At 36.0% G+C, this 27,329-nt stretch overlaps 1 long non-coding RNA gene across 1 annotated transcript in view; it reads left to right on the top strand.

The window, feature by feature from the left end:
* The window catches only part of LOC116184815 (uncharacterized), a 37,618-nt gene extending 10,289 nt beyond the window's left edge, over positions 1-27,329 (top strand). The window contains exon 2 of the long non-coding RNA XR_004149494.3: positions 1-27,329. This exon is cut by the window's left edge and continues 1,494 nt beyond it. This is a non-coding gene — a long non-coding RNA (uncharacterized LOC116184815).

Below are 27,329 nucleotides of genomic sequence, written 5' to 3'. Positions count from 1 at the left end.
ACATGATACGAGTCTATAAATACCTTCAAAGAAAGATTATAAAGAAGGGATGTAAGTAGCCACAACCTAGAGAAATAAGCAGGATAAAGAAAATGACCCAAAAATAAGACTAAATATGTTTAGCAGAATATTAGTAGAAGGCTGTGATCTGTGAAAAAAAAAAAAAATTGTTATGTGTTTGTGATTCAGCAAGTAGAGATTATCTAAGGGGCTAGAAAAGCAAAATATATTCATACATGAAATGGCCTTGTGATACAGGAGCAAGGAGAGAGACAATACTGAGAGGGCAATGAGATTTGGTGGATCTAGCACTGAAGCTGTGGAGTCTGTTCAATAGGGCTGACAGACATGATTATTTTCACCAGAAATTCATTGTTTGGAACTAGAAATAGAAACTGGCTGTTCATTGTCATGATGTAGCCAGGGTAAATGCCTTCCGGTTTCAGGAAGAGAATCTGCCTAGAAGAATATTATTCATGTAATTAATTAGCTAAAACACAGAAGTAGATACTCTAGTTTCTGAAATAAGTTCCCTCAGCTATCATAGGAAGAACAAAAAACCAACAAACCTCAAACAGAAAGCCAAAGCAGGTGTTAATATATAGGATACAGTCAGTAGCACTTTTGTTTGGAAAAGTAGAGATTTTTTTAGCAGCCTGGCCATGTCAGAGCATACCAGGAAAGTCAGATTAGGATCAATAAGGCATGCTAGACAGATCTCAGCATTCAAGTTGGAAGACTTAAATGTGCCTACTCCAAGCTAATGAGGTAAGAGTAAACTGTAGCTTACAAACCATTGGTTTCCTCTAATGTCAGATGCATAAATCTTGGTACATTCCTAGATCATATATGCCTATTTATTTTCATTTGAATGGAATAAAATTCATATGTTTCAAAGCCAAACCATGATGCCAAACAAAGTGTGCTATGTTAGGATAACTGTCAGATTATACTCAAAAAAGAACTCTCATTTGGGACTAAAAGACTTGAGTTGCCACAGCCTTAGATCTATCTCTCTTGCATATTGAATTTTCAGGTAAGTTAGCACTGGGATATGTCATGCTGAATAAGGTAGACCAACACTTAAAGGAGAGGCAGGAACTTCCCAGTTACAGGGCAGAGTGCCCTGGGCATGCCCACTGGAGAAACACTGGAATCTAGGAAGTTTTGAAACACTGAAGGAAACACCTGGTGAATTTAGATATCTGCAAATTTCTAAGGGTTATTTTAGGTTTTTTGTTTTGTTTTTTCAGATGCACATTTGAATGTGCATATTATTGCCACTGTAGATATTAGATTTAATCTCTGGATCTGAAGTTGAGCTTCACAATTGATTTTATTAACATATTTCAGGATGGTTTATACAGTTTCTTTATTGTTTTATAATCTAAGATCCACAGATTCTTAAAAATTCTTTTAAAATCTTTATGGTTTTCCTAAAACTGATTTGAAAGCTTTGTTTTAAATAGTGTTTCTTTTCCAGAACTGGTTTTATCAAAGAATATTTCTGCATCATCCCTGAAAAAGCACACTACATATAATCACTCATGCAGATGCACATAAACACAGTAATTTTCATGTATATTCTTATTTGTTGTTAACCTTTGACAAGTCTGTCTCCTTCTAACTAATTAGTAAGAACACTGCAGCCATGTCACTCTCTCAAACTTGTTGATAGTAGAAACAACAGAAAAGATCTGATTATGGCAGTCTGCAGCTCATGATTTAGAAAGGCTATAGCTGAATTGATTCAACTACATAACTCAGTGAATTCAAAGCTAAAGTATGAAGGATTCCTATCCTTGGCCAAATACTTATCATCTTATATGGCTTTAAGTTCTTGAAGGTGTAGAACTAAACTACTAACAGATAAGAATAAATTCCTGAATTAGGAATGCCCTGTATGAGTGTTTATAATATTAAGTATTGCAAAGATATATCTAAGAGCAGAACTCCTACCTGTGGTACCCCCACAGTATAACATCTCTACTCCAGCAACTACCAGTCCCCCTTTCAGGGCTAAATTGTTATGTCACATTATCTCAGTTGTCTAAATCTTTTATATCTCCACACCATACTGAATTTTTTTTTAATAGAATAAAAGGGATTTTATTGAGAATAGGCAAGAAATTATTTTATGGCAACAAGAGGTTTTTGTTATTATAGACCAAAAAAATTGTATTTTAACATGAGAGATATCTGAAGTCTTTTTCTCTGAGAAGTCTGTGGAAATAAAAAACCACCATCCTGATTATTGGTAATATTTTGTAATATTTTGTAATATTTTAGAACATTTATTTCAGTGCAGAAGATCCTTAGAAGCAAGCAGTAGTCTTGCAGTTGGAGTAAAGAAAGATGCCATCTGGGTTTCATTTGCAGCTGTGCTGCTGACTTGCTTTGACACCCTGAACAAGGCATTTAACATTCCTATGTCTCAGCTGTAAATGATAATTAATTACAGTTGTATCCAAAAGCTCCAGTCAAGATAAGGCCTAAACACACTGGCTACTGTACAAACAAGGCCTGACATTGTCCCTGCCCTGAAGAATCTAATTTGAGACTAGATGCAGCAAGCAGATCTGACAAAAAAAAAAAAAAAAAAAAAAAAAAAGGGAATAGACAAGAGGAAGGTAATGAAAATAAGATAATGAGGTTACTTAGGGAGCCATCATAGAACTTGAATGTTCCAAAGCATTAATAAATTGATTAATTAATTATAATTAGCTCTCCCAAACTGCACCACAACCTCTTCACCACAGGTTTTGTGTAGATGCCATTGCTGAGAAAAAGCCTGAAGTACCTAATGGAGAGTAGAGGTCAAAGACTTGGGGTTAAGCCTGACAGGTTAAACTATACATCAGAGTAATACAAAAAGAAATGCAGAGTTGATAAATTGAAATTCAACTGACATTCCTATGGAGACAAAGGAATATACAGGTAGCCATGTAGAAAGGGATAACACTTTTCAATAATTTTTTTAATTAAAAAAAATACCTAAGTGCATTTGCTATTTTATGTTGTTGCAAAAATCATAATTGAATGGATGTCACGTTGAACTCTTATATTTCACTTGTTGAATTATGTGATTTTTGCCTTCCTCAATTAGCTGGTAGCAAGAGAATAGGTTGAAATAATAAGCAGCAGGTCATCAACAACTTGTGGTTTTGGCTTTTTTTCCCATATATCACTGCTATCTTTTTTCCTTGCTAGTGAAATGAAAAGAAAGGACTTTGACATCAGCAAGAATTTGTCTTTCTCTCCCCTATGTCTGTGTTCCACCTTCTGTCTGAACAACATCTGCTATGGGTCAGCTTATACCCTACATAAGTAATAAGAAATAAGAAATACAGAAATAAGTATGTTTTCATTTTGTTCCAGTTGCCTATTTCAACTGTGATGTTTTTTCTTTCTGAATTACTCTGACTTGGCTGATTGACTTCCACATTTTTTAAGCTCTTTTCTTCCCTTAAACTTCTTCTACCTCTGTTTTAGTTGGTTTTGAGATGAGAAGATTATTTACTTTGCCAGGTATATGAAACTGGCTATATAACTCAATTATAATTATGCCTGTATAGGGGACCATCTAGCAGGCAGATAGGAAGAACAGAAATCCAGAAATGCAGGCATACAGCAGTGCTGATTTGTTGTAGATAACTGAAGCAAAAAGGTGCTGCTCCTGCACGCTGGTGAACTGGGAGAATCAGTAGAGAAAAGGAAAGGGCTTTCTCCACTCATCAGCTACAAAACAGATATAGCCGAGCTTTCCCCTTTCACTGGTATTACTGGACAGCCAGACCTCTGCTTGGCATAGGCAGAGTACAATGATTGTCTGTAGATATGTAGATGGAAGAGTTGACTTGAAAACAATAATTCTCTTGCCTAAGAATTTATTTTATTTTCATTTGTTTGAGATTTTGAGGGAAAAAAAAAAACAAAAAACAAACAAAAAAAAAAAACACCACAACAACAAAAAGAAGCCCCAACAATAAAGAGAGTTTTCAAGCACAAATTTGGAGATGGGGATCTCCTTCAGGAAAGCCAAAGCAGCATGCTAATCTCCCTGACTGCAGGATGGAGGCTGGTCTCAATTTGTCTTTGGGTGCTACATCCTGTATACAGTTATTCAGTGACATTTTCAAAATGGAATGCATTTTGTTAAAGAAATCTCATTTCTAATAAATGCAATTTTTTTCAAAGTGGAAAAAAAAATCATGTTTTAATAGCTTGTATCACTGCCCACCTAGACTTGAAGTCAATGGCAAAATTCTGCTTACTCCAAAATGACAAGATAAAAATTTTAGAATCTAGTATTTTGCTACCTCATGGAAAACACAGTTTTGAAAGATCTCAAAGGATTCATTGAGTGAAATTCATCAGCTGAGAATCAGGCCACAAACACACAGAAATGTATCTTTCCAGTATCAGCTATTTCTACTCCCAATCCAAACCTTTTAAATAGCAACTTAGTAGACCTGCTCTTTTCAACTTCCTATTCTGGCTATTATTATTTCTCTGAGTGTGTTTCCAGTTACATGGGGGACAAATGGCACTTGTAATTTTGGGAAATCATTTAGTTATATAAAAAACACCTTTGCTGTTCTGCCTGAAATATGCAAGATTAAGATAAAATATCTTTTAAGACTTCAATGTACTGCCATGAATGGGAAGTAGTTAAAAAATATAAAAGTGATACAAAATATAAGAAACTACTTCAGTTGCAAATAAACATTTCTTCCTTACATTTTGCACACAGTTTTGCCATATTGGTGACTTTAATTAGTGCAGAATCCTAGACTCTGCTTATTGGTTTACTGAATAGCATAAAATGAAGTTTATTTAACTTTCTAAACTAAGGAAAGCAGGATAAAGCTAATTAAAATTAAATTACAATATAATTAATCATTCAGGCTCAGTGTGTCAATGTTGCCTAGGTCCTGACTGATGTAATCCTTCCTGAGTACTCCTGCCATTCACATTGTGGAGTTTTCCCTCCAACAGTGTGTGGTGTCTCCCATGTACCTTTTTCAGTTCCTGCAGTATTTTCAGTGCCTAGTTCAGAATGACAGCTTAAGGAAGAGGATTAAAAAAAAAAAAACACAAAAAACCCGAAAAAAAAACCCAACGCAAATTTCCTAATTTCTTTCTTATTTTTGGGCACTTTCATCAGGCATACTTTAATTTAGACTTCTTATTGCCTTTTAAATTTGACAGAATATACCCATAAAATTTGTTAGTAATTGTTTCATTTCCCAACTTGGCATGTGTAGTTAACCTTGAAAGACTGATTGGATGTTGCCTGCACTGAACCCAACCTTTGCTGGTACCACAAAGGTCACAGAACCACTCTCACTGAATCTGTGCCTTTAAACACAAGGTTGTCTATATATTGGAATTGCAATGCTTTGACTGCCCATTAATTCATCATTAAAAGATGTTAACTTGTCACTTATTGTAAGACTCCAACTTAAATTCTCTCTGGCATGAAGTTCTCTGTATCTGGCACTGAGAAATCTGAAAATCTTTTGGACCAATAGTATTTGTAAAATACAGGTTCATTGTGTTTTTAATTGGAACAATTTATGGAGAAGAAAGGTGTCTTTCTTTACATTTCATTTTGACAATACAATGGCAGTACATTGAAGTCTCAAGTCTTACATTATGGGAACATCCCAAGTCTCCACCTGCAACAACAATATTTATTTTTCTAACTGTTGCACAGAGAATTCTTTATTCAAAAACTATTTGGTCTACCATGATTGCATAATAAGTACTTATGAATATTAAAATATCACAACTTTCATCCTGAGACACAGTGCTGCACACTACTAGAGTCATAACAAATTTTGGACTTAGAAAAAATAACCAAATAGAATTAAAGCATCATAAGATCAAGACACTTGTTGTTGACAATGTTCATATTATTTTGGAAAATAAGACTCATTCCTATGAAAATTAATGAATGAAAATTATTATTTTCATTAATATTGCTTATATTTTGCTTATATTGGTGAAATTTTGATGTTTTGCAGTTTAGATGTGCTGAGTGTTATGATACATACAGAAAGAAATATAAATATTAATCTGGACAATTTAAGAATAAAAAAAAAAATTGTGCAAATATGTGCAATAACTACAGATATACTTCAGAAATATTTGGGGCAGTAGGAACTGGTAAGTTTTGCAGGCAAAAAAGTGTTTTGAGTGTGAGCTTCACATCCACACGTACATAATGAAAAAACCAAGATTAAACATTCAAATAGAACATTTAAAATCCATGAGATATCAGAACCAATGCTACCAGGAAATTCTGTTCTAGCTCTTTACATATACAAATTTTAATCTGGTCTAATTATGAGTACATTTATTTCTTCTGCTTAACTTTTCACTGGGTTATGAAGATAACATCCTCAAACTCATGGCATAGATTTTGGCCACCAGGCTGAGAAGTAGCAGACATAAGCTATTATCCATCAGGCAGATGGCTCTCTAGAGGAGGAAACAACGTACATTTGTTCTGTAGTTTGCAGCTGCTCAGAAGATAGCAATGAGGTGCTGAAATTTCTGCCCCACAAGGGGAATGTTGATCTAAGTCTGAAACTTACTTGAAGATTTGAAGACAGCTTAGTCAAACACATATAACTGGCAGATGTTTTTGAAATGTAGTATAAAGTGGTTTACATTTCAGTCTATCATAAAAAAAATGTAGGAACTGCTCCAAACTCTGAAATTTTTTGTGGCATCCCAGTTATCTGGTTTGTCAAATCAGTGCTGGTCACTGCCTTCTTGTGAGAAGTATGAAGCACTCATGTACAGTAAGGTTATTGATATAAAAATATATTAGTACCACTTGGTGGGCTAGACAAGAAGGAATTTTTTCTTTTCCTGCTACAGATCCGTGCACAAAAAAAGTTGCAAAAAAATTAATGGAATGTGGAATATACCCTTGCAATCACTAGTGATTAGCACAAAAATAAAAATAATATATGTAGTATTCCGTGTCAGAGAAGTGCTGGGAGATATTTATGAAGTTAAAATTTTGAAAGTGCATTGATTATATATGACAGAGAGAGGTGGTAATACTGGCTTGAGACCAGTATTGCAACCACTTTTTTGAAATCTGAAAGGGGTAATGACATAACAGAAGTCAAGACTTGCAAAACCAAGAGTGTTGTTTATGGTATAGATATTCTCAGTAATGGTAACACCTTTTATGAGAGTGTTAGAAATATGCTGTGGGACTCACCTGTCCAGATGTTGCTGTTACCATCACAGGTCAACAAAATCATCCACAATGAAATCAATGGAAACTAAAATTCTCTCGGAGAACTGCTGTTCTGCTGTCCTACATTAGGTGTATGTAATAGGACCATGGACAACAGCATAGCAGTACCTGTTTCTTTCCTCTGATCATGAATGGGTGTTTAAGTTGCTAGTTCAGCTTTAGAGAAACTATGGATAGATGTCACAGGGCATCTGAAACACCCATGTGGAGGCAGCAGGAGTGAAACAACTGTGATAGGAGTCCTACGGGTTCTGGAGGGGCAGCAAGAAGCTGGAAAAATAAGAGGAATTCTTAAATTACCATTAAAATAGGTTGTAGATGACAGTGCTTTGGAAGTCTAATCACTCAGCTGAAGGAGAGTCTTATCCATGATGTTTGCCATCCGTGCAGAGACTGGAGATTATGGGTCATTTGCAAGGATAACTTTTTTATCTATAGGCTTAAATTTTGTCTACTTAGTCCTTCTATAAGACATATAATTTCGTCCATGGAGCATTAGCGTAGATCTCTGGCAACAAATATTATTTATTTAACACAAGCATTTTGGGCTGCTAGACTGGTGGAAAACCCAAATGGCCATCCTTTATTAAGTACTGTCTCTGAGTACATCAATCTAGCAGGCTGATGTTGTAAAGTAAGTGTTTCTTTCAGGTGACTCAATTGAGCACTGGTTTCACAAAAATGAGCAGAGCAGTTTATGTCAGAAAAACAAAAAATATGCAACATCAGGCACAAATGTCTACAACTGTCAACTAAATGAATCTGCAGGGAAATGTAAATAAAGAAGTCATTAAAGACTACTCAAGGTACTTTTTAAGTCTCTAAACAATAACACTGAGCAGATCAGTAACAGAGCCCTTCATAATTTGCAGTCTGCAGAAACAAAGAACTTCTATTACATTTATTATCAGATGGCTGCATTCCTGTATTGAAATCCAAACACAACAGAAACTTCCTTGCCCTGTGCAGTTATTTTGCTCATGAATAGGGGCTCTGTTTAAGATCAGTGGAGTAAATACACCTAGAAGGACACTGTGCGTCTCAAAGTTAACTAGGAAACTGTTGATGAAGACTTTGCTGATGAACATCTCAGGGCTTCAGGCTCCAAGAGTCTTCATTTACTGTTTTATTTTTTCTTCAGCAGAGTTCATTTAATTTGTAATATATCCAAAAGGTTAGAGTGTCATCAAGTATGACAGCACACATGTAATAAATAATGCAGTATAACTGCTACCTTTAGCAAATTTTTTTTTTGCTTGGAAACAAAAATTAATGAGTCTTTTTCTTTAGGTTGGATATTTTAAATAGATACTGGTGGTAGTTTCAGTTATTCATTGCAGAATAATCCACAATTGCAACAAAATTAAAGCCTTTTAAAATAATAAGCTTCTGAATTCTGTTTGAAAATCAATACATGAATACACTAAATTGCAAATGAAACAATTTATAAAGCACGTCAACAAATCAGAGTTTTAACTTTACATGAAATTAAATTAATTGATATATATTTGCACATATATGAAAAATACCTAGTAAAATTATTCAATGTAGTAAGGCAACTTGGAGATCAGATTTCCATGCCATCTAAGCTAAATCATTTGAGGATTTTATATATTTTTCTTTATTGTGGAGGAACACTGCAGAGCAATCCCTTCATAGTCACTGAAGATGAGTCTGAAGTACAGGGGGGTTAACAGAAAGATTCATGTGGATTCCAGCGATCTCTGTCTTTGAGGCACTGAAGCTGCAGTGAGAGTCAGGCACAGAGGAGCCACCAAACTCCTGTATTGTAAAGACCCTCCAACTCTCCTCCCAGTGAGAGGCCACAAGACTGGAAAAGTATGGATCAGAATAGCTCATTGCTGGATATGAGCCAGCTTAGGGCTGGATGCAGGATGACCACAGTCATGTAAATTCTGACAGCCTGCACCAGCATGAAAGCGGGAAACCAGCACAACCTTGCACATCCTCCTATGGACCTCCAATCCAAATTCATCTTACCTCGGGCACTTCTATATGTGTCTCCATGTCATGATGAAGCAGTATGGCTCAGAACCACACTTGGGAACTTGATCAGCTCTTTTGATTTTTCAGTTTTGATCTGACTAATCAGCCATCATAAATTAACACTTTTCCACCAATTTGTCCTCACTCAGAATCCTGTGGCTTTGCAAAATCTTAATGCATTTGTGGATAAGGCTGTAAAATTAGGACATTAATTTACTGTTGATCCTGTTCTTTGAAAAATCACAGTCTGCCACTTCCTTGTGAAGGGAAGTGGAGGGACAGACTGATTTCTTCTCTTTGGTGACCACTGATAAGACCCAAGAGAATGGCCTGAAGTTGTGTTTTGGGGGGATGGGGGGGGGGGGTATGTTAAAAAGATTCTTCACCCAGTGTCTGTTTGAGCACTGGAACAAGCTCCCCAGGGAAGTGGTCACAACACCAAGCCTGACAGAGCTCAAGAAGCATTTGAATACTTTCAGGGACACCCTAGGGGATGTCCTGTGCAAGGACACGAGTTGGACTCAATGATCCTTGGGGGGGTCCCTTCTAGCTCAGCTAATTCTGTGATCTGGTATGCTCTGATTTTAATTTGTAAAATAATCCCTTCATACAGCAGCTAAAGTACATTTTTTCTTATAACATATTAAAGATCATATTAATAAATTACATACTGTACTGTCAAACAATAAGCACACGACCATTCTTTTCAATCATTGACACAAAAGTTACCAAATTTGGATAGAATGTTTCCCTGATATACCTCCTCCAATATATCTTAGCTAACAGTTTTGCACTCTTTTAAAAAAAGGAGGAAATAAAAACAGGAAAAAAATAAACAATGCTTTTATGCTTCAAGAAGCCCTGATGTGTTGTGTTGTGTTTCTATTTCTAAAAATCTCCAGCTTTTAAAAATTGAAAGCCCTCAAGTCTTGCCATTAATGGAATCACTATCTCTCGATATGTTTAAAAAAAGACTGGACTTGGCACTTGGTGCTATAGTCTAGTTGTGGTGTTAGGGCATAGGTTGGACTTGATGATCTTAGAGGTCTCTTCCAACCTCATTATTCTGTGATTCTGTGATTCTGTGATTAATGGCATAAATTAAAACCATAACTACCAAAGAAGTAATATTTGGGCCAAGACTATAAAGACATTAAACAGGAAAAAGTACCAAAAGGCTGAACTGACACTGTGACCCTTTCTCTGATTTTTTCATTAAAGACTTATTTGATATAAAGTTACTAAACTTCTTTAACCTCTTGTGAAAAAGTGAGATACATTTCATTATTTGAGAGAACTATCCTACATGCTCATTCTTGCAAAGAGTTGCTTTGAATTCATGCACATGCAGGTCATTTGATCCTCCTGGTGGCCTTGAGGTACTCATACATGGGGCATCTATGTTGTATAACAAGAAATTTACTAAAATTATAAAGCATGGTGAAAAATAGAAGTGTATTTATAATATGCAAATATACACTACATGCAAATTAATATCCTTAATGCAAATATTATTTATTTAACACAAGTATTAGCCCCATGACTTACACATGAAAGCCAGAAAAAAAAAAACATTAACTTCTTTCAAAATATATTTCTCACCATAAGGTAACATGTATCCACTCATTTTATGGGCTCTTTGCCCCCTGAAGTTTTATAAAGTTAATAAAAACTAAGACAGACTTTTTGGTCTGCAAATAGAAAACTATCTAAATGCATATTTCAGGTTATATTTTATTGATTGATACTGGGGGTTTTCTGCATATTATTGACATTTTATATTGTCACATTTTTACTCTGACAGTTCAAGTAGTAGCGCTCAGTAAAGGCAGAGTGGACCAATGCTATGTGTGAAGTCTGACAGATGGTGCTTCACTTAAGTGGTAGGTTCACAAACATTCCCTAGCATGTCATACACCATTCTCATGAAATCTACCTAGATTTCAAGGCCAAAATCTGGAACAATACTTGTCAATCTATCTATTTCCATTTTTATAGTATGCTCATTTCCATAATATGTGAGGATTAAAGGTAAATTCCAGAGATGGATGATGAATGAGAAAGAAGAAAATGGTCTTGACACATCAGCTTTTCCTTTGCATAATGGAGAATGAGAGTAGACTTTAAAGTAACAAGAAGAGTGGATCAAAAATTTCCTTTTTACTTCCTCTGATCTTCCTTTCTGTTTTTATCTTTCCCTCCTTCTTCATCTTCCCACCCTTCCTTTTCAAATTATATGCACTCTTAGTCCACAAGTTTCTATCACTCAGTCTACATCTCCTTGCTGGCAGACATTTTCTTTTTCTCACATATTCATTCTTTCCACCAAAAATAGATAACTCTTCTAAGTCATGCCTTCCCAAAAGCTGCCAGTCCAGGCCATCTGAGTCCACTCTCATCCCATCCCATTTCTTTACACACATGCATACAGCCATTATCTGACACATCTCCCTTACAGTGCAAACGTAGTCTGTTTTTCCATGTAGAAGCTCTCTGCACATCTGCTGAAAACCTTTCTTTTAGCCAGTTTCTCCCTCAGCCATCACCTTCATTCCAATCCTTCATAATGGTTCTATTGGGCTTTACCAAATCCTTGTGTACAAAATTCCCAGCCTAACCTAACCTAGCCTTGCCTATCCTAAAGGTTATGCTGGGGTCATCACCATAATATTCAACCACTTTGAGGAGAACTGAAATGAGAGTTAGGTTTGTCACAGGGGTTTGCCAAATGAAATGACTGCATACTGTACAGCTTGTTCAGGTAAACTTTATTCTTTCAGGAATATATTTTTGCTGTATCTGGAGGAGTAGAAGAAGCAAAACCAGAATACATGTAGCTATAATTACACAAATTCACAGAACTCTGTGATTTGTTCCCCCTATTCGTAAGCTTGCACCGTTGTGAAACCCTGTTGATATCCACCCTATAGCAGCTCATAGCAGCTGTTGCATTAGGAATTGAAACTCTGCTGATTAGTTTCAGCATCCCCTGTCATGTCATAGAAGCTTTCAAAGAGCAGGACTCTGGTTCTCCCTGCATTTCTTTCTCAAGGATGTTTCTAAAAGCAGTTATTTTCCCTTGCCTGTAGTAACTGGCCAATGTGTTTTCATCCCAGCCTTCCTCTTGTCGGATTTAGAAGTTCCTTGTGAAGTGTGCAACACATTAGTTAGGAGTATTGCTGTCCCTGAACAGACTTTTTCCAGGAAAGAAACAAGAAACTACCCGTGTGGACTAAACAGAAAGAATCTGAAAGACCATGCATATAGTTCCTGATGGCTTTTCATTTCTCAGGTTGATTTGTACCAGAAGTATCTCAATAGCACAATAGCCTATGCTAGCCTGTTCACTCTGACACCAGAAAACTTAGTTGCAGCATGTTTTTATTTTAAAAAAAATTTTTTTCTATACTTCCTCTCAGGTCAATAATTGCTTATTTATAGGCTGTATTTCCTTAAACCTTAATCTCACTTTTAGTCACCTTACTCTGTAATACTAGACTGTTTGGAGCTGCCACTGATGCCAGAGTAACTTTTTAAAAACCCCCAAAAATTATGTGAGACAATAATGTGAGATACATAATATGACAATAGTTTAAAAAAAAAGCCTTGGCTCATTTACTTTTGTTGTCAGGTTCATTCTCTGCAACTTAATGAATGGATGTGTATTAGATGATAAATATAAAACTTCATCAGCTATTTAGACAAAGTCATCCTGCTATTGTCATAGAACATCATTCAATCAAAATGTACATCCAACAGTTTTTTGTTCAGATTTACTGTGGAGAACCTCCAGAAATTACTTATCATTTCAGGAATCAAAGGCAGTTTTACCAAAGGTAATGGTTTCTTCGATGGATTTTACTCTTTTTTATGCTCAGAAGTTTTGAGGTATTCAGATATTTTTTTGCTCAGTTCATATGTGCTCAGGAGGGAGACACTGTGGTTCACAGTGAAAGTAGAAGTACTCTTGTATTACTTGTGTCATGCTCTTCCACGTGCAGGATATGACCCTGTGACTCATATGGTTCTTGTCATATCATGCAATCATGTTCAGATAGGAAAAGAAGAAAAATACAATATTTAATTTTTTTCATCATTCAATCTTATCTCACTGTAGATTTTGCCTTGAGATCTCTTTTTGGAGATCATGGTGTTCTCTGATTCCTGTGTGATGTTCTAGTCCATGATAGATAATTGTGGGGTTTTTCCTCTCATGAAGACTGAAGAGTGACCAGATTCAGAAAAGGCAGAATTGAATCAAATAGATTGATAAAACACCAGTGGTAGAATCTCTACCTTCCAGATAGCAAATATTCTACTCCCACCTCAAAAAAAAGACAAAAAATGGTTTTTTGTATTATTGCTTAACTGCCTATTTTTAATATTGCATCCATAAGATACTCAAGAAGCTTTAGTATCACCTTAACCTGATCTGCAAACCCTCTATATATTCATTTGACAGTGATACATATATATTGATCTATATGGCACAGGTAGATACCACTAGGCTATTTGTGATGCTGTTTCTGGGTATAAATGGAAATTTGTCCACTCTTGTTTAAGAAGTCCTTTTTTGTTTCTCAGAACATTTTGTAACCTGAGCAGTTTCAGCTCTGGTAATTATTCATTTTAGTGAATTTTCAATTGGCTGGTATATTCATTTGTGTGTCTCCAATGAAGTGCAATATTTCTATAGCCTTTCCAGATACTGACCAGGATGTGAACAGGGAGTGAAAGACTTTAATGGTTTCTGAGGTATTGTATATTTCCATTTTCAAATATAACACCATTATATTATTATTATTTGTAATTGTGGCAATTGTAATAGTGTAACTGATTAAAAAAATTATAATGCCTTAGAAATACAGCTGAGAACTTTAAATTCATATCCTAGGCTTAACATTTGTCAAAGTAATTTGAGGTAATTATAGAGAAAATAATTCAAATCAATGTGAACAAAAAAAGTAAGCTACTAACTATAAAATTGGGTTATTCAGTTAAAGTTTTTAGACACTTTTGATATACTTCTGCATTCTACATCGTTATTTAGACCACAGTGGAACCAAAGGGCTTGTTATTGCAGAATTCATATACATGTCCCACAAGCACATTCAACAGTATAATATTTACATTTAAAACAGACTAAGAAAGTTCACAAGTTTGCAACTGTCCCAAATTTTACACTTTTTTCTGCTAGCAACTTTTGCTAAAGTAATTTAAAGTTAAAATGTAAATTTCAAGCTAAATTCCCTGGTCCTTTAATTCTCTCTAGACAGATAGACAGCATACACATATAAGAAATTACTTCTACTCTGAAGTACTCTGCTGCTATTGAAAGAATATTGCAGAAAGTAGATTTGTATATATCAAAATGGGAAAAATGTTAGGCACAACCACAGCAAGCAGGCATATTACACACTTGTACTCTCAAACATGCATCTATATAAAGACAACCCTAAGTTGAAAAATGTCAACTAAAATGGCATATTCAAAGATTTGAAGCTTTTAAAGTAAAAATGTTATCTTTAAAAAGACAGTGACAACGTTAGTTTTCTTTACCTTTTTTCTATTACCTCAATCTTTAATTTTTAACTGAGAATACTGAAATTAGAATGGTCTGCAGTAAAAAAGAATCCACCTAAATAATAGACGTTATTATGGGAGTTTTTCAGTTTTTCCTTTTGATACTTAGATACAACTTCTGCAGATGCCTGAGATAAATAGCAAAATCTTGCTTCTCTTTCCCTTTTCTTCCTTCTCCCTGGATACAAAATGCCTTTCCATGTGTTCTTTTTGGGTTTCAGTTCCACAGAGACTTTCTGTTGTGCCATGAACCAAACAGCAGAAGGAAATATGTGAAGAATGAAGAAAAGAAAGCAAAGAAGAGAGGGAGAATAATTCAAGGATAGCAAAATTCTATATTATGTTACATTACACTGGAATAGGCTTCCCAGTGAGGTGGTGGATGTCCCAAGCCCATCAATATTTAAGAGGCATTTGGACAATGAACTTGGTAATATGCTTTAACTTTTTTCCATCCCTGAAGTGGTCAGGCAGTTGAACTAGATGATCATTGTAGGTCTCTTCTAATTGAAAATATTCTACTCTGTTGAACAGAAGGGTTATTTATATCACTCACAGATAAAAAATTTCTCCTATAGACTTGGTTTGAGTGCAAGACTGTCTAAGTCCCAGAAAGATTTCTAGCACTTAAAAGTTAGTTAGTCCTTTTCCTAGACTTTCGAAGCATTGTCATTGGCCTCAAAGGAGCGTGATCTGCTCTTCAGGGCCACTGGCTGTCCAAGCAGCCTCTTCATGAAATGTGGTTAAAAAGAAACTCCAAAAGCTCAGTTGCATTTTCTGAGAAAGTTTGCATTTTGTTCATAGAGCAGTGAATTTGCTAGGCAGAGTTTTAATGAAGGTCAAGGAAAGGGCCTAGAAACAGGGTTTATGGAAGTGTTGTAAGATTCATTATTGTCATTGTGCGGAAAAGGATAATTTTCCTAAGAGAAATGGTGACATATACATAATAAAGTCCCTGTCCCTGTCATGACAGCTCAAGAGCATGCCATCGTTACCACCTATGTCACACTGCAGGTGTGCCTGCCATATGGGTGACAGCCGCTGACTTCTCTGATCAACACATAATTATCTCTGAATAAAAATGCACATCGGAGTAGCTGGACATAATGGATTGAGGACCCAGGGCAAAATGCTCTTTGCTGCATCCCGCAGCACCACCTGGGGGTAGGAGGGGGCTGAGGGGAGCCACAGGAGCTGGGGCAACCTTGAAAACCCACAGCGACTGGGCCGCCCCGAGGTTATCGTGTTTATCCTTCCTGTCTTCTCTTGGGTAGGGGAGGTCACTTGGTTAATGGCAGGATGCCCCTGATAGAAAAGGTCCTCCTGGTCAGGGCTATTCTCCACTATCTAACCATACATCTCTCTCACAGCATCTGGATAGTTTCCATTTGCAGAGTCCCCTTCCCCCATAAGATAATAAATATCATATCACAAGGATGGCAGTGCTCCTTCATGGAACACTGACTGTTTATTAGAGGCAAAAAGTTTAAGAGAAATGCTAACAATGTTCATTAATGGCCTGCATCCAGGTTTAATGAGGCATGTCAATATGCGAACTGGGCAACATCAGTGGCATAATAGTGGTGGTAAATGGGAGTAATTGTATCCAATTGTACAGCACAGCTTCCAGGAATGAGCCCGAACTGCCAACTGACAATGACAGAGCAATTATGGGAAGGCAAGCGAGCTGTGTCAAATTAGCACTTGGTGAGAACTCATTTTTCAGAGATGTGCTTGCTCTACAACACCACAAGTGATAGCTACTTTATTGTGAGTGATAGGAAGACCAGCACTTAGACTGATGTTCTGATTTGTCAATAGCTGTATTTGAAAGCTTAGTGTCACAAATATATAGAGATATTCAGGGAGAGAGGCACACTGCTCATGATCCGAAGGATAAGAACGTCGCTGAGAAGGTCATCTGTCAGTGTGAGCTGTCAAAGAGAGATCACACTCTATGAAAAGGGAACATTCAGCCGACTTAAGTAATTACCTTTGACTGAGATTTGAAGATGTCTTCTTTTGTTGGCCTACATTGACTGCATAATTTATAATTTACTGCAATCAGTGAAAGGCCAGGGATTGTAACTAAGAAAATCCTTATTTTATTTCTCATAATTACATTTCTTCTTTTCTCTCTTAGTGCCTCAGAATGTAAAAGTAGTATATTGATGAAATATTTTTCAGTAACTCACTCAAATCACCTTTATCTTTTAAGCTATCATACCCAAATTGGGAAGTTTGGGTGTTTTCTTTGGTTTTGGGGGCCTTTGTTTGCAGATATGAGTCATATCCTATGCCATCTTGCAAAGAACACTTTCCTATTGTGACTTTATTCCTAATGTGACTTTACATGCTTTGGAGGATTATCAATTGAAAAGGATAAATGAATAATTCAATTTTTTCTTTCTAGTGCAGACTAAGGAAAAAAAATTATTTGGAGTACTAAGCACTGAAATTGCAATCCACATCCCATTCAGAGATACAGATCAGTTTGATATAGTTTTCAGGACTGCAGAAAGATAAGTATTGTAGCAAATATTTTAGGAACATTGTGTATTAATAGAATTTTTATTGCTTGGTGTATTTTTTTTAACAGTAATCTCACTGGATCAATGTTTGAAAAGTAATTTTTCAGCCTTTAATAATCTTAAAAACAAAAGATAATATATGACCAATTATGCTCTGGGGTATAACAAGTATTACAGTTTTGGTTTTTATCTTAATAGGAAAAAATATCGACTTACATTTTATTAACTGAAAACATAGCATGAATTGTTATCAATACAGCTTTTGAATTTTTATTTTCCCAGGAAAAAAGTAATTTTTGGAAACCTTAGTTTAAGTTTCTTTAGTCGATTTGTCATGGTGGGATGTTTGGTGTCTCAAACTTTCCAATTCAGACAGGGAAATCTTAATTGGGAAGGGCTGAATGATTAATGAATTGCAACAAAAAGAGACCAGGGATTAGCATGCCTTCTGGCCAAAAACTGTTGTTTAATTCTAGGCGTATTGATTAGCTGTATAGTTATTGACAAAAGAATTAATTTAAGTACTTTAAGTCAATGTTTCTTTAGTTTAAAACTTTACCTTTAGACACAAGGAAATGCCAGTACAAAACTAGTCAATTAATATACTATCAAAGTAAAGTCAGAGGAGAAAAGGCTTTATGTCTTCACATGTTAAATTTTAGGTAGGACTTTTTTATGTCATGTTAATTTTCTAAGAGTCATCAAGGAGCCGTATTTAAAATTCATAATTGTGGGTTTAGTGATGTTTGCTAATTATTTCATGTTTCCTCTGAACTTTAAAGATTCTTCTAAAACATACTTTGTTTTCTTCAGTTTGAATTTCAGTACCTGACATTATTTAAAATTATATGCCTTGCTGATTCTGAAACACATTTTTAATCATTATTTTTTTTATGTTTCAGAATTCTGTAGGCCATTCAATTTCCCCTATTGTTGAAAGCTGTTTAATTCACAATGCCTTGAGTACAGGCCCGTCATCTATTCTATAGTGACTATACCACTTAATAATGGAATAGTGCATCAAAGTGCCACTTAGGTCTCAAATTGTTATGTATGACTGTCAAAGCGGTGAAAAAAGCAAAAAGAGAAAAAAAAGGAAAAAAAAAAAGAGAAAAAAAACCTCTTGATTTGTCTTTACTACTGGAACGTGAATTTGTCAGCCAGGTTTTGAAATCACAACAGCATTGCTTGCATCCCCAGCGAGATGTCGAAAACTTGACAGGTACATATTTTTTCAACTACAAGCACTTCTATAATGAAAACTAAATACACAAATCTTATTTTTTTTTTTTGCTCTTGACAGATAGTTGTTGCCAATGGGATTTAATGTTCAGGTTTGAGTTGTCAAGAGAAATAACCAATAAGCAATCCAAGTAGTCAGCATACAGATATTCAAAAGCAAAATGCCTGGCTTATGTGATATACTGGGAAGATTTGAGTGTATAATTAACTAACTGAGGAACCAAGGACACTTAATCTTCCCTCTAATGGCAAGTTCAACCCATCACTGCCTCTCTCTGGGGGACAAACTGTAGCTTGTTTTCTGGTCACCAGGGCCTTTGGTTGTCATTTTGCTCTTTCTTATTCATCATATCCTTGAGTTCTGGCACTGTTTCTTTCATCACTACTCAGACACAGTAAGAATTAACAAGATAAACTATGGTTCATTTCTGAAACTCTATTAATCATCCTATGTATTTTTAAACTGTGACTGTTTATCTGCCTGCCAACTCTGTCACAAAATTATCTGCTTTTCTTTCAGAGCACAGAGAAGGAATATGTCTTTGTACATTTGTTGACTGCATAAGCACAGGTTTACAATGTGTACACTGGAAACTATTAACAATAACTTAAAAATGCTCTAAGATCAGTCATTTACCTCCAGGCTATTCACTCATTTATATGACACTGCATGTGTGTGCATGCATGTGCAGTATTTATGCATTGGGAAGCAAAAAAGCAGGCTGGCACTAAGGGGAATGGATTATGGAAGAGGCCAAACATATTTTGCATTGAGCAGCTCCCCCTCCTAAACCCACATCTGGGCTCTCAGCAGTCAGTAGGAGTGAGCCCAGAGAGGCAGGAAGTGCCAACAGAGAAATGCTGCTGAATTCAAGCTTTGCATTAGAGGTGACCAGATTGCTCCAGATGTGAATGCCCTCTTGAATACTCCTATGTGATCAAGTGGACCCCCCAATTCCCCCCCTCGGACAAAAAATATCCGTTTGCCTAGGAAGCTCTCTGCCCAACAAAAGGCAATGAAAATGGCTGCTGGGAAGAATTAAAAAAAAAAAAAAAAGTTAAAATCAAATAAAACATCAAATAAAATAAAGGAGCTTTTAAGATGCAGGACATTCAAATGAATGTATCACAGTAGGAAAGCAGTATGTCTAGTGCTTTCTGGGCCACATGCCAGGCTTGCAGACCAGGAATCAGGGGCATACAACTGCTCTCCCTGGGTCGCTGATCTCTGCATGCCCAGCTATGGGGCACTGCACGCAGCTCAGACCACATGTATGTCCTAATGTACCTCTTATGAATATTCACACAGCAGGGAGTGCAGTAGTGATTTTCTAAACTTGTCAATACAATTATTCTTGTTACCAAAGTACTGACTGTTTACTCAGCAAAATTTATTACTTTGTGTGAAGTTTTACAAATAAACAGAAGAGGTCTCCAAGGAAAAAAGCAGAACATGAAGTTCATAGGTAAACCCAGGCCTTAAAGTATGCATTGTGAGCATGAAGAGTCAAAGTGAAGGCTGACACAACTTCTTTACTTATTATTCTTAAACCACTACTGTCACTTGTGTGCCGTAAATCTGTCTTAGTTTATGGATCATTGACCCTGTGGACCACAATGTTTAAGGTCACTGGTATCAGAGTAGCTGGTTGCTTATGCATTATGGACTTGATCCTGAAAGGTGCTACCAGCACAGCCTGCTCAGCAGCTCACAGGATTGGACCTCTGCTCTCTGTGCAAAGGAGCTTTACCAGTTTGCTTGGAAAAGATTGCAGTTTTAGAGGCAATTGGATTTCTGAGTTGGAAAGCTGTGACCTTCTTCAGCTAAAAATATTAAGTCTTGAATGACCATTTTTATCTAAACTGTCATTTGTAAACAAACGCTTTGGTTTAAAAAAATAAGTTATTGAGCCCTCATGAACAGAAGACACCAGAAATGTACTTGGGGCCTCTCATTTTGATAGTTCTTTTTGATATGCATAGTTATAACATTAAAACATCCATTTCCCCCAGTTTGGAGAAATTAAAAAAAAGTTCATTAGCCTTTCCAAATGGCTGAAAGAGGATTATGATATAATTTCCTACAGATCCTTAATACACTGGTAGAATAACTGATGTTACTATTCTAATGCTAGAAAATTTACTCTAGATCTTTTTGAATCAAAATATGCATACTTGTCTGTTTAATGCAGGTATTTTTAAACATTAATTTTATGTGATAAAAAGCTCACACCCCGACTGATATACATGTTAGAGGTACTGTTGTTATCTGCAAGTCTGGATAGCTCAAGGTTATATTACTGGGTTAATAGGATGAGACTCATGGTTTAACACTCAGGCTTCTGACACACAGCCATAAAGATGCTGAATGAAATACAACTGGCTGTCTCTTCCTAGGAAGCAGTCTACAGGCCTCTGGTGATTGTTTCAGAAGTTAGAGAATATTAAAGGTCCTACATTTCAAAGTGCCTCATTTGTAAAAAGGCTTGGAAAAGACACCCACATGAAGAAAATCTATGTTTAAATATTTATCTGATGGTTTTTATTTTAAAAAACATAATATTTTGTACAAGAGGAAAAAGATAAGAGAATTATTTTCATGAAACAACTGACCTGTATCTAATCTGTATCTAATCTGCAGAGACATATTAATATCAAAAATAGACTTTCTGAAAAATAAGACATAGCAAAGATTTCATAATATATTTGATTAATCAAAACCCAAACGGAAAGTTCTGATCTTCCTAGATGCTGATGGCTTACAATTTGCTTCAGGGCATTTTAAACCATGAAGCACCAAATGCTTGCATATTTTTTATAATACGCCAAGCTCTCAAATATTTCTGTAAAAAGATCCATCATTAATATCTTACTGCTTCTTTTCCTGGGCTGCATTGTATGGGCATAGCATCATGGACTAATTCCTGAAGAAACACTTGCTTTTTTAAAAATTCCTTTTAGTCTGCCAGGCCAGCATACTTGATACAGAACAGAGAGCAGGTGATGGGGTTTTTTTAGCAACTGCAAATAAAGAGCAGAAGCAAGGATCGTCAGCTCTGATGGCTCAATGGTTAGCCAGAAAAAGGATACAAATAGTTTTATTGTGTTCTCATTCCGTTCTGGATCGATTTTAGTCCAGCCTATTTTGCTGACTTAAATCACATTTGAGAATAATTTTAACTTATATTAAAGACTTGTCCACAGACTACAGACTGTTCTCTGAGCAACACTGTAATTCAGCAGAAAAAAAATAGAAATTATGAGAGAAGTAAAGGTGTATTTATTTAAACCACAGGCTTTATTTTTTGCATCACAAATTGCATAAAAACCAGAAGATCATAGGTATAAAGATACTAATAAATGCTTATTTTGCTCAGTCAGAGGATAAGTATTTTGTCAGTAGGTGCAATAACATGAAATACTCAGCATCTGCAGAGTCCTGTCTGGAAGCACAGACACCTTGCAGATGTTTTGTTATCATTCTTTACCACCTCTGCATACTGAGTGGGGACAAATATTTCAGTGTCATACACACATGTCAGTGGCAACATTTTGGAGGAAAGGCAGGGAGGGGAGAAGGAAGTGGGCTGTGAGCTAACCTAGAGAGGGAAAATCTGTCCATCCCTCCACCATTTAATGCCTGTAATGAAAGAAACCATCTGAGGGACCATTTTGTATCACAGCATCAGGAGAAAATAAATAGAATGTAGAAAATTAAAACTCCTCATGTTATTTGGCTTCTTGTTCAGATATGATGTTTAAATTGGATGTTGTACATGGTAACAAGGTATAGCTGCTGCTCCTGTTAATCATCTAAAGTATTGCGGCATCTCTTAAAATTAGCAATGAATTGCTGTTATGTTTTATACCAATACATGAACTATTTTGACACTTCTCAAGAGGGGAAAGTTGCCTCAGGTCCCAAGTTAACATCACAAGAATATTAAAGCCAAGACTAAACACACTGCCACTATTACCCTTTATTGGCTTCATATGTTGCATACATCCCAGAATAAGACTTTCTAAATATTTTACTCCTAGATGTATTAGTTTCCACCCCCCCAAAAAAGTCGGAAAGGAAAGCTGGGATAAAAATTTGAGAAGCTCAAGGAGGAGCTAAAGTTATACAGCATCAGAAATTGTCCAGATCTTTGTCAACATCAGTGGCATTTTAAACAATAGTATATTAAAAAAAAAGTTACAATACACATTAGAAATAGAAAACAAGGTCAAAGGTGATATTTTAGTTAAATGCTTTATTCAAATGTGGCCAAATTTAAACAAGGTTCATTTATTCCTTCTTCTAAGCCGCTACAGTCTGTTAGGCAAAATTTTGCTTCCCATATTTTTAATTTTTATTTATTTTTGCTCACATGAGTGTCTTGTGTCTTGTTAACCCTTTCTTATGTTTTTCTTTAGACACCGAATTAGCATTTTTCAAGTTATGAGAAACAAGAGTAAGAGGGGCAGGATATGCACAGCTGACCTTGAAAACAGGGTTGGTGTCTGCCATGATAAACTATAAGCTAGCAGTACTGAAGGAGGCTTAGACTTTGATAAAAATATCCAAAAGACAAGATGCATTCCCAGCTCTCTCATCTGCTGGCATCTTTCACTTCCTCTCCCCACTTTTCTGTCCTTCTTGAACCACATCTGACTTCAACCACAGCTGAAGAATGTTACCTTGGTCTCAGCTTACCCTAAATGAAGTAAATAAGTGCAAGCCCAGTCCCTATGGTTTATTAGTAAATCTGTAATTAATCATTATACGCCATCCAGAATTATTGTCATTTTTATCTCCCTTGACATACCTTTTCATCCTTTTACAGTCCTCCCCTTTCTCCTACAGTTTTTCCTTTATTTCCAGTGACTGATCTGGCCGCCTTTGGGGATATTCCAAGTTCAGAGTGAGTTTTACATTCTGACTTCAGATCTTAGATACTGGAGATATGGGATTTCTATATCTGGCAGTACAGGTTGCCTGGGAGATTGGTAAATTCATACTGTGTAGATGAAGAAACCAGATTTGTACTTCTAAAACAGTGTTTCATACATAGCAAGATATTATTCTGATCAGTGGAAGTTAAAATTAATGTTGAAAGTAGTGAACTGAAGTTTTAAAGAAATGAATGTAAGGAAAGACAACACCAACCTTGACTGTTGTTCCTGGTACATGCAAAAGACTTGCAATCTCTTTGAGCTGCTACATAAAATTGCCATTTAGAAGAAAAAAGGTAAGTGCAAAATTGCCACAAATATAAGGGACATACCAGAGAATGTGGAACAGGGTCATTGTTTTAAAACTGGAACATTTCAGAGAGATGCAGAAAAACCGAGGATTCAGGAAAGAAAAGGAATGAAAAAATGGATAGTGGAAGATTTCCTCAGAGGAATTATTTAATTTTAGAATAGGTGGAATAAAAAAAAAAGTTTTTTATTTTATGGAGTTAACAGAAGATATCACTGATTATTTTTTTATTTCATCTTATTGTGTGTTACTAAATTTGAGAAGGTATATTTTCTTTTTGATAACAATTTGTCCAATCAGAAAGGACTTTCAACCTTGTAAAAACCTTTGACTTTTACTTTTTATAATTTAAGGACCAGTTCTTATTTGCAACCATCCCTAATCAGCCCCTACAGGAAAATTTAAGGATAAAATGCCATCAGGCCCTAGAAATCAGTCAGGTGGACAAGAGGATACAGTTCATTAGCTCCGCTGCAGTACAAGGCTGGGGTACTCACCTGTCTCTTCACATCTACCTCCCAGTTACTCCAACTCTTGTAGTGAACTCACATGAAAGAATTATAAAGACAGGCACTATACATTAGGCATCACTATAAGAAATGTTTTCAGACACTCCAATAACTGAATAATGATGGTGGGGGATTGCAGTGTTGTTTAAACTGAAGTCACAAGTCAGTTTTTGCAAGATGACTAGGTGAAAAGCTGTGATGATAGAGACATTAATTTATCAAAATTCATCCATGTTTTTACAGGAAATACAGGGCTCCTGTGTAAAAAAAGTTTCAAAACTTGAGGTTGTAGCCCTTGTTCCAGTTAAAATCAAAGTCTAATGAGCTTCAGAGGGGCAGGATACCTCTGTATCTGTCTACAGACTCACATCCAGGTAGCACTGAATATCCTCAGCTCCCCACTCAGGGAGGCTCTTTGTGCTAGCCCTGAATGGCCACACTACAGTCTGTTCAGTTGATCTGGGTTATCACGTGTCTTATGGTGAGTCAGGTTTAGGCCTGCAAGATGGAAAAAATGATGCCTAATTGTGTGCACTGCTTTTTCCCCAAAAGCATTTTCTCTTTCTTTCTTTCTTTCTTTCTTTCTTTCTTTCTTTCTTTCTTTCTTTCTTTCTTTCTTTCTTTCTTTCTTTCTTTCTTTCTTTCTTTCTTTCTTTCTTTCTTTCTTTCTTTCTTTCTTTCTTTCTTTCTTTCTTTCTTTCTTTCTTTCTTTCTTTCTTTCTTTCTTTCTTTCTTTCTTTCTTTCATTTCTGTCTTTCTTTCTTCTTTTTCTTTCATTCTTTTTCTCTTTCTTTTTCTCTCTTTCCTTTTCTCAATTTTTTAATGGATACTGCTTATATAGGATTGGAGAGATGAGAATAGAGATTTCATTCCTATAATGTTTCTGTAATCAATGCTTTGGATCTGAACAAAAGTGTAAAGAGGGGCATAAATGCACTAAGCTGCATTTCAAAAATGACATACTAATTGCAGGACTGCCTATCTTACCTTGGCCTCAAGCATTCACCAGGATTTAAATTTATTTCAAACTGTTCTCCCAAGTCTGCCTAATTTTTTTTTTGTCCAAATAGTAGCAACTCACAGTTAGTGAACAAAGCCCCAAGATTTTTTTTTTTTTTTTTTTTTACTTACAGCTAAATTTAACTTTACCCATCCAATAAAAAAGAAATAAGGGAGCCTTTATTATCTCCCTGGATTTCTGGGTATGATACCACATCATAGAGAAGTGGTTATTAGAGACAATGGCCTACCAAGGTGAAGTTTGTAATAAAGCCTATTATGTGGTTTCACCATTGACACTAATGGAATGTAACAGTGATTTAGAATGATTTAATGGTTCCCAGGTTGTGCTCTAATAGTGCTCTTTATATTATGATGTATATCACAAAACCTAATGTGGCTGTTGTGATATATTGACAGTATTCATGCTGTTTCATTTTTTTAGGGGAATTTTAAAAACTGTCAAAAAAGAAAATTAATAGGTTGCAACTGCATTTTTTTCAAGAGATCTGTTTTTTAAATGTATGTGCATAAATTTCTATTTGGTGCCATGCTTAAGCTAATAAATTCATTTGCATTTTTATTCCAAAGTCATAAAAGTGGAATGCATGCATGCATGCATCCATGTGTGTCTGTGTCTGTGTGTCTGTTACTGAAACCTTGTTTTAAAAAGATAATCTTAAAATTTGTTTTAAAAATGGCTTTAATGGTTTCAAATGTTCGTAAAAGTGGAGCGTAAAACAAGTTTTCTCTCCACAGCCTGCAAAACGACATTAATTTAACAAAAGAGAGACAGCAGGGGGTATGACTATAGATTCACTCAAAAAACATCCAGATCCTTATGGGTCAGGGGAGTTTTAGACTTGCATTTAAAGTCTGAAATTTAAATAAGTACAATAGAAACAAAGGAAAATGTACTAGAACTGAGATACCTTTTGAAATTGTTTGTGGGCTTTTCAGAAATGCCTGACCTATTAGCTTTAAGGCATTTCTGGCTTCAAGTAGGTTATGGAACAGCAGGATTTTTCTTGCATTTTTTAAATTTGCACCCTCTTTTTGTAATTTAAAAGCATACATCAAGAAATATCATTGCTCAAAAGACCAACACATTCCAGGTGTGATGATGAGTTACCAGTGAAAATGCCCAAAGAACAGAGTTCTCCCCAAAAAGAGTTTCATACCTGGCTACCCTGTGAATGCTGAAGCAAAGGTCCTTGGCATTTTTTCTAAGTGCTTCCTTCTCCATTCACAAGACTTCACTTTTTTTTTTAAATTAGTTTCCTACACTTTCATTTTGAAACCACACACAGATCTTTTGGAAGGCAAAAGAAGGTAGGAGCCATGAAACTGATTGTTGATGCCTTGATTTCCTCATTAAACATGGCAAAGGGAGCAGATCTTCCACACCAGCAGGTAGGTGCTGCTGAGGCATCACTTGCACTGCTCAAATGGAAAAAAAAATCCATGTGGATTCATGTTGCACCCTCCTTTTGGAGGTCCAAAAGATCATAATTAATTTAAATTACCCAGCTGAATTTACCCCAGATTGCATAGGTTCCTATGATGATTTGAGTACCATCCCTTAAGAGGGAGAGAGTCACCATGGTCTACAAGGGAAAGTGATGTGAGTTCTCAGAGAGGACATGGGTGGAGGTGAATAGCTTTTGGTCTGTCATCCCCATGTCAAGAATTTCTGGAGCAGAAAGAACTTGCTCCTGCAAAGAGCCTTCTTTGCCAAGCTCTGCCATTTACATGGCACTGGCTAATTGCTCGGTTACAGGGCAATAACACAACACTTGTCATATCCTGCTTCAGGTTAGCTTGCTTGTAGGGATTCTGTAGTGTTTGGGGTTTTTGTTGTTGTTTTTTTTTTTTTCCCTGTGAAAACACCAGGTTGTGATAAAACTGCTTGTGAAGAGTTCAGCTGG

This window comes from Lonchura striata, chromosome 1A (genome assembly GCF_050655825.1).
Source record: "Lonchura striata isolate lonStrDom1 chromosome 1A, ASM5065582v1, whole genome shotgun sequence".
In the NCBI taxonomy this organism is placed as follows: Eukaryota; Metazoa; Chordata; class Aves; order Passeriformes; family Estrildidae; genus Lonchura; species Lonchura striata.
This window is presented reverse-complemented; position numbering and strand designations above follow the sequence as displayed.